The following is an 8,717-nucleotide window of genomic DNA, read 5'->3' on the forward strand; positions in this document are numbered from 1 at the left end:
GTGGTACAGGTCTTATTGCTAAATCTAACAGCTTAAGTACAATTGTCCAACTTATATCTGAAGTGTTATTGCTTGTGCTTACACAGGGGCGTATCCAGAAATTCAAAAATGGGGGAGGTTACGAATTTTTCAGAGAGAAAAAAGCGGAAAAACCGCTTGATTTATATTATTAATTGTCGAACACACACATGCTGATTAGCCAACCCGAACGAATAAGGAACGGCGAAAGAGAAAAACTATCTATCGTTTACGGTCAACCAAACAAAAGACGAAAAACGGAGTTTTGCTTTTGATTTTGGTTTCGCATTAGCTCAAGACGCGTGACCCAATTACATTTAAAAACGCGCAGCTTCGGACGGTGAGTAAAACTCCGACAAAAACGAACAAAAAACGATAATGTCACTTATGAAAAAGGGGGGGTCCGAACCCCAACCCCCCCTGGATACGCCACTGGTGGTACAGGTCTTTTTGCTAAATCTAACAGCTTAAATACAATTGTCCAACTTATATCAAAAGTGAATTATTGCTCTTCTTTGGTCACACAAACTTAATAAGGATAAGCAACAACATTACTGGTTAAAATCTGTTATTACCGAACGTTTATTCGTTTTGTTTTTGTTCTGCTGCAGTGCTACGAGAAGTTGTTTAAACCACATTTATCGTCAGCTCAGGAAGTGATTTTACAACTGGAAATTAACTACTTAACTACAAAAAACGTTAATAAAAGATCTTTCCTATACTGTTTATTAGAAATATTAGTAAAAAGCAGATAGAATGGTGCGTGAGTCAAATTATAGTTGGATAAGGTCACAGTGCGGAATGTGCCTATATTAATAATACAGCAAAACATCGAAAAAAATAAAATGCGAAGATTTCAAAAACCTAATGTGCTAGAAAAAAAGAAGGGAATTTTCAGAATCAGCGCCGAAAACACATTAAAAAATGAATCAATCTATCACATATCCGTTTTTTTTGCTGTTGGCCAGTGACCAGTGTTATCTTTAACTTTTTACAGCAAAACTCTTGAACAAATTTAGGGAATTCCCCTTCAATAAAAATTACTTTGGGCTATTTGAAAATATTTCTTTAGAATGGTCAAAATTTCACATGTACCGACTATTTCGAATGGCCAGCCGAATTAAAGATACCTTTTACGGTGGATAATCCAGCCGGATTTAAAGCTCCCCTTTATGGTGGATAGCTGTGTAGAGAAACGACGCATGTCTGTTTGTGCTTGCAATTATAGCGTGTTCGCCTGGTAAAGTGTTAAATATTTCACCTAGATACTTATTTCCTTTGTGGCCGTTCTGGCAAATCTAGCCGACATTCGAATCAGCTAATCTCCATCGCAGTCGCTCTTGCGCTATATAGTGTCACGCTGCTGTTGGATTAAACACTTCAGTCAACTGATGCATGCCTTACTTGCGAGACCCGTTTTTACTGCGCTGTAAGCTCTTTTATTGAAAGCGAGCTCTGCTAAATTATGTGAATGTACAATAAATCTATAAGCGACCTGACAGTATGCACTTTGAAATGCTATGACAGTTTGTTTAGTTTCGATTTAGTGGAGTCAGATAGCACGGTGGTCATGTCTCACCTGTAGAAATATACATTGGAGACACCGACTGAGATATGAACATGCAAATAAATCCTTCTGAATGAAATTTTATGCATACTGTCAGGTTGCATAGAAAGTATGAATTATTTTGGTTTGTTAGCGCTTTTCTCGTTTGTAAGTACTTTTAAGCTACGCCTATCAGTTATGATTTGTTGAAACGTTTGTTACCAAGATTATGCCAGCGTTATTGCTTGTAATTTGATGTTTGATTAGATGTAATGCAGAGAAAAATCGATTGACGCTTTTAAATTATTAGTTACGCAAAACTGTTATAGTTATTGTTGCAAAATTATGGCCCGTTTTGGTAAAGTCTTCAAGGTGAAAACATTACGATCGAGGTTGACTGCGAACACCTCTCGTGATATCTAATCTCAAAACCAATAAACGGATAGATTCTATCTCAACCAGCACTTACAGAAGTCGTTACTTCTAAAGTGTCAAAGCCACTGCGGCTATTGTCTCTGGTCACGTGTTATGGTGATTGATGTTTTATATCTCACCCAAAATAACCTGATCACTTTGTCTGAAATTCCTGCGTCACTTAACCGTTATGATTTATAAGAAGGAAAACAGAGCAGAAGGCCAAACCTTGTTGCCAATTCCCAACATAACGCAAGTTTTATCTCATTTGTGACTGCAAGCGAGCATGCTCTGGGTATTATAAGCCCATGATTTTTAAGGCCTTTGATGACTCATTTACCTTTCAGACGGTGTGAGATAACCGTCATATAGCCCACATGAAGTTACTAGCATGCAGAGAGTAACTTTCTAGAATAACCTTTTGCGCCAAGGTTATTATGTCTGCTTTAGGGAACCCATCTAATGTGGACTAGGCGATGTAATTTGTTTTCGCGTTTTTGAGATTAGCACCTTACCCCCTTTTAATTGGTATTCTAGAGCAAAAGACTCTAAGCAACTAACTTCAGTTTTGCAATTTGAAATTCGAACTGCGTTTTAAGACGATAATTTTCTGCATTATAGGCTATTCAAATGTGTTTTACATTGTTGTTTATTGTGCCTTTTAAGTACCATTTCAGACTTGCATCGTGTCGTACGATCAGCTACCCCTGGAATTGTCCGTTTGCCGCCAAGACAAGGAATTCATGAACATTTTTCGCTCTATTGAACACCGCGATTCCCAATACGTGCTGGATCGATATTGCACAAATGTCCGATGTTCTGCGGTTGCTGGTCGATTCGTAATCGGATTCTGGGAGGATTTTAAAGAAGCGCGACCCAACGAACTGCTCGAGACCTTTTTCGTTTTCCAGGGAGGAAGGAAATGATGTAGAGAAACGACGCATGTCTGTTTGTGCTTGCAATTATAGCGTGTTCGCCTGGTAAAGTGTTAAATATTTCACCTAGATACTCATTTCCTTTGTGGCCGTTCTGGCAAATCTAGCCGACATTCGAATCAGCTAATCTCCATCGCAGTCGCTCTTGCGCTATATAGTGTCACGCTGCTGTTGGATTAAACAAGACAGTCAACAGATGCATGCCTTACTTGTGAGACGTGTTTGCGAACTATGCTGAATTATGTGAATGTACAATAAATCTATAAGCGACCTGACAGTATGCTCCTTAAATTACAATGGCAGTTTGTTTTAGTTTCGATTTAGTGGAGTCAGATAGCACGGTGGTCATGTCTCACCTGTTGAAATATACAGCTGCTACTCTACTGCTAGATGATAGTATATTATACAGGGGGAGTCGAACCGTTTGACTCTTCCGGTTCAGGTTTGGTTCGGACTTCGGGTTCAACGATTTTTTCAGAATCCGGTTCAGTTCCGGTTTCGAGCAATTTAAAAGTTCCGGTTCAGCTCCGGTTCGGGATTGTATTAATTGAAAAAGAACGATCAGTTACAAAACTATAGAAACGGCCCGCAAAAACTTTTCGTGCTTTGCGCGAAAGATCTTTCTACGTTCGGTTTCTTTACGTTTTGATGCTGTTTTTTTGAACTAGATCAGCGCTTCTTAACCGTTGCCCTCATGGAAGGTTGCCAAGCGCGTCGCGGACAATCGGAAAACGTATTCAAAATTATTGGACATACCTATATTTTTTCACATTTTTTTATTTTCGGCAATGTAATAAAAACTTGCAAGTCACTTAAAAGAAATGCCGGTATATAGCGAAAAAATCGCACTCGCTTCGCTCGCCAGGTGTGCCCTGACTTAAAAAGGTTAACAAACACTGAACTAGATTAACTATTGAATTGATCGCATTTCTTCAAAGTAGTTTTATTACATTATAGTAGGCCTATAGTTGTATGGATGACGACGTGTGGACTTGAATTTTCAACCAAACAAACGCTCTTTTTCGCGCTTTGCGCTAACACTTTACTGCCTCCTTAAATGTAATCCGAGGCCCGCCTGATTCACAGTTGTTCTAACATTTCAATAACACAATTGTTAGTTAAAATTTTGTGCGGCCCGCAAAGACCTTTCTGGGTTTGGTTTTGACCAGCGACAGGAGAAGGTTGACGACCCCTGATATAGACGATGCTACTCAAAAAATATATCAGCGCAGTTTAGCCGTACGTGAGTCGATTATAAAGAAGGTTTATTGTGAGCCCCATTAAGAGACTGATTTGTGAATCTCTTTCAAAGACTCTTTGAGTCCAATTGGTAACTCTTGTGAGTCCAATGGGTACTCTATCGAAATTCAAGCCCGACCAGTAATTAAAAGTCAAAATAAAAGGTGTTAAAATGTTGAACAAGGGTGATGTTAATAGTGCGAATTAGAACCAAAAGTGAAAAGACAAAAAAATGCCATAGAACGAAACACCGTGAAATAACAAATGCGTCATAGCACGAAGTTGACGTTACAGCTCACAGGTAAAGACATTTTAACTATCCAAATCCCGATTGGTCACTATGGGCATTAAAACAGGGGATTAGTCGTCAACTAGGAAAGGTAATGGTTGGGTTTGAACATGCAACAACTTTTCACATTGATTTACATATCGCTTTTAACCTCGGACTACCTCTAAACAAAGCGTAGTCATACATAAGTTCAATGCAACATCTTTAAGGGTCCCCCGGTGTTTCCCAAGCTTTTTTGCCAAGCTTTGTTTTGTGAGGCACTGACTCACCTGTCAACATCTGGCAAAGAAAAAGTTGTATAAAAGAGATGGTTATCACACAATATATATTACTTGCTTAAGTATAGTACACATTGCACATTTTTAGGTGTTCAAATTTGTATGAATTGCTGGAGTATTTATTTCTATTTCTGTTGCGTCATTCATATCAACCGTTCGCTCGGTCAAACTCGTTGAAATACGCGAAGAAAGGAAGTCGTGCAGGTGTTCTAGCACTCCCCGTTAAATTGTCGGAAGTGCTCCATATATATATATAATATAATATAATAATTTTGTTTTTGTTTTAAAAGTATAATAGATTTTTCACCTGATAAACTAGGCAGAATCCCAGTTATAGTGAAATCCATGTGCAATTGCGTTTTCCATGATTCCAAACGGTGGTGATGTCTTTATCGGCAACGCTTGTTTGTATTTAGTATTTCGAATTGCAAGCAAATGCTTGGCTGACGCTACGGAGCGTCTCTTCACGTATCTTTCGACGAAATCAATTTTTCCAACAGCTAGCTTCTTGCAGGTTTCAAGCATAATAGTTTTTAGGCAGTCGTTTGTAGGTGGTCCGTACAGATTAAGGCACATCTTTTCTTTGAGCTTCGTTCGACGACTTTTCTTGGCCATAAGAAATAGAGTTCTTTCTTCCTCACTCGCGTGGCAACAATGTGAAGCAGCGTAGTTTAATTGCAAGTCTCATTAAACTAATTTGCCTCGACCAATCAACCACACTATTACTTCAAGGTATTTGCTGTAGTCTGATTACAAATCCACACAGTTTTTGTTGGCTGGTGTTGAGCTGGCCAGCCAGAAGCCGGCAAGCAACACAACCGCTTACTGTATTAACTAGACAAGACTGGTTATATTGATATAAGCTTTCGCATATATAAGTTGAAAGTTTGCATAAAAGAGGAAAGGCAACACCAAAAAGCGGAAATGATTTATAACCCGGAGCCTTTTTGGCAGCCGGGAACTTTAACAATAACGCGTTCACACAAGTGAAATACTTTTATCTGTTAAGGAAGTATGTGTCACGATATAACATTTATCGTGTGTGAAACAGCCGAATGCTTTGTTCTCAGAATGACAGCGAGTGTTTGGTAAAAGGCGTGAAAAAGTGACAAATCATAAATCGTAACATATTTGATAAATACACAATACAATAAATTCCAAATTATCCACTAATTATTACTTATGACGCTACAGTATAAAGAAATCATCGATCAATCTATTGCAATAAACAATCATTCAATTTTTACGATGTTTGATTCGTACAGTTTCTACAAGATTTCACTCTATTACATTGGCGATACAATTACTTACATACAGCAGAGATTATAAATACGATTCATTAGGTTACATTTGTTATTCAAATTAATACAATACATATTCACATCATTTTGTTGAGTCAACGTCTGTTATTCAGTGTTCACGCAACATTCAGGTTTTTTTTTTTAATTATTAATTTTTATTCTTCGTCCTCCTCAGGTTCAAATGGAATTTAATTTTCGTTTGGCATTTCTATGACTTGCGGATTCGCATTTAAAAAGGGGAAACGTTGTTGAATATATCTCCTAACATTTTGTAACTGTGGGTTCACTATAGGCCGTAAGCGGATAAGACAGTTTCTTATCGTTGAAATTGTTAGGATTAGCCCCCACAATATAGTTATTATTGTTAAGGTCGAGATCAGTGCATTAGCGATAGGGTTCGTTACCGTGGATATTGACATTAAGAAACTATTTCTCAGTAGTTTCTCTGGGCTGCCATGTAAAGGGTTCTAGGCGGCGTAGGATGAATCATTGGTTTCCTGGCCCTCTATAAAATATTTCAGGCGTTCTGCCTGAAGGCTTGAAGTGCGGAGAGTTGCGTCATTTGCTTGATTTGAGTCATAGCCTAATTCCATGGAAGTTATGGCAAAATCATTGGCTATATGGGATACATTGATTGGCATTAGTGTTGGTGAAAGTTGCGTCACATCGTTCGATGTATAGTTTAGGTAAAGATAAAATGTTCCTTTTATCTTGAAACGTAAAATTCGATTAGGTTTGTACGTTTCTAAGTGGTCGATCGAAGTAGAGGCGTAATTCGCAGTTGGGTACTGGAACACCGTCTGATGGGGTTTGTCGGTTGCTAGCTTACCGATTTTGTCCATTAGGGGGCGTGTAGCATATAGCCCTTTGTACGCCAAATGCCGCCGTAAGCGCAATCTTTCAGTTGAACAAGCGATTTATAGACGAGAATCAGTTAACAAAATTTCTGTGAACAAAAAAAGGATTTACGTCATTAATTCTTACAATATCTAACAAAAGGTCACGTGACAAGGGCGGTTCCCTCAAAACCTTTTTTACACTTATTTTTGACGCGAAACGTACAATTTTTACGTCAAAATAGATTGCAAAATCATTTCTCGATTCGCACAAACAACAACAATATATAACTCACGAGCTGTGGAAACATAAACTTTACTTGCACGACGGCGCTTTAAAAACACATGTTATTTCTACGAAACGGATGTAACGTTACTTCAAAACTGATCTGACGCATAAAATTGGTGTCAACAATGTTTCATTTGCACATTGGCTGCAAAAATAACGGAAACATTGTAATGCGGGTGCAATAAATCTAGGCAACGGAATTTTACCGAAAACTTTCCGTTACGACACAGCGATTAAAACAAAAATTCTCTGTAGCAAAACAACAATTAACGAAGTGGCTGCTATAATATTTTATTGAAAAATGCCGAATTGCTATTTGTAGGCGGTGAGGGGGCGTAAGGCATAGAAAAATGGTTAAGAAGCACTGGTGTAGAAGATGTGTTACAATCTGAATGGTGATGTCACATAAATATAAAATAAGAATTGATGATACATAGTTAACGGCTGAGCAGGCATGTTTTATGCGAGTTGTGCGTGGACTTATACTAAAGCTGTGAAAGCTTTGTTTAAACGAATGAAATTGTGCGAGTGTTTCTTAGACTGTTATTGAACAAATGGAGAGAAAATACATTGAGGATTAAATGTCCAAATACAAAACAACCTATATTTAGTTAATAGGCCAAACCCCTGAAAAGATTAAATCATAAACCACACCACGGTCAACGAACTTGGTACCACCCTGGAACTGCATTTGACGATCAGACGCTCAGCTGCGTCACGTGTCCCATTGAAAAACCCAATAAACGCATTTTTTTCTTCGCGCGATTAAACTATATTTCAATTCTATATTTTTGCACGAGATGAATAGAGAACAACAAGCATATCTTTAACAATAATTGTTCTATGACGTCACGTTATGACTTAACTTTCTGACGTCATCTCTAAAAAAATTACTGGCTGCCGTGAGATCAATAAAGACGGTCAAGTGGCCTTCAACAGCTAAAACGTTTGGCTCCCCCTTATATTGCTATTGAACTCAAAAATATATAAATATACGTTGTATGCAGACAGATGAACATTTATTTATTTATAAAGCATAAACGTAACCTTTTTATTTTTCTTTACTCGACCGGTAAGATTTGCAAGTTCGGGGAAGTTCCCTTTTAAAGTCGTTACAATAGCAACAATATAATTCAAGGAAACAGCGAGATACTATGTTATTAGTTTTAAGGCACTTCACATTAAAAAAAAGGTTTGCAATCTAAAGTTCTACGACAACAAAAACAATACCTATAAAATTCTCTAAATTAAACATTTTACCGTTATTAAAAAATTGTGCATTACGAACAACAACTGATCGAAAAAAATGTGATAGCAGGGTTTCATAAACTTTTTTTGGACCACGGACCACTATTTGTTAATCTGCATTTGCGCGGACCGCAATACAAAGCAAAAAATAAATAAAGCCGTATTTTATTTATTTACATAACTGACAACATCAATGGGACGAATGCGATTGCTTCTTTCTGCATAAATCATTAATTCCCAGAGTTATTTGCGAAAGGCAAACTTATAAGTCAGAGTCCACAAAGTATTTTCCGAATGGCTAGACGAGGAATATGAGAATTTTTG

This window comes from Ascidiella aspersa, chromosome 2 (genome assembly GCF_963924565.1).
Source record: "Ascidiella aspersa chromosome 2, kaAscAspe10.2, whole genome shotgun sequence".
NCBI classification, from domain to species: domain Eukaryota; kingdom Metazoa; phylum Chordata; class Ascidiacea; order Phlebobranchia; family Ascidiidae; genus Ascidiella; species Ascidiella aspersa.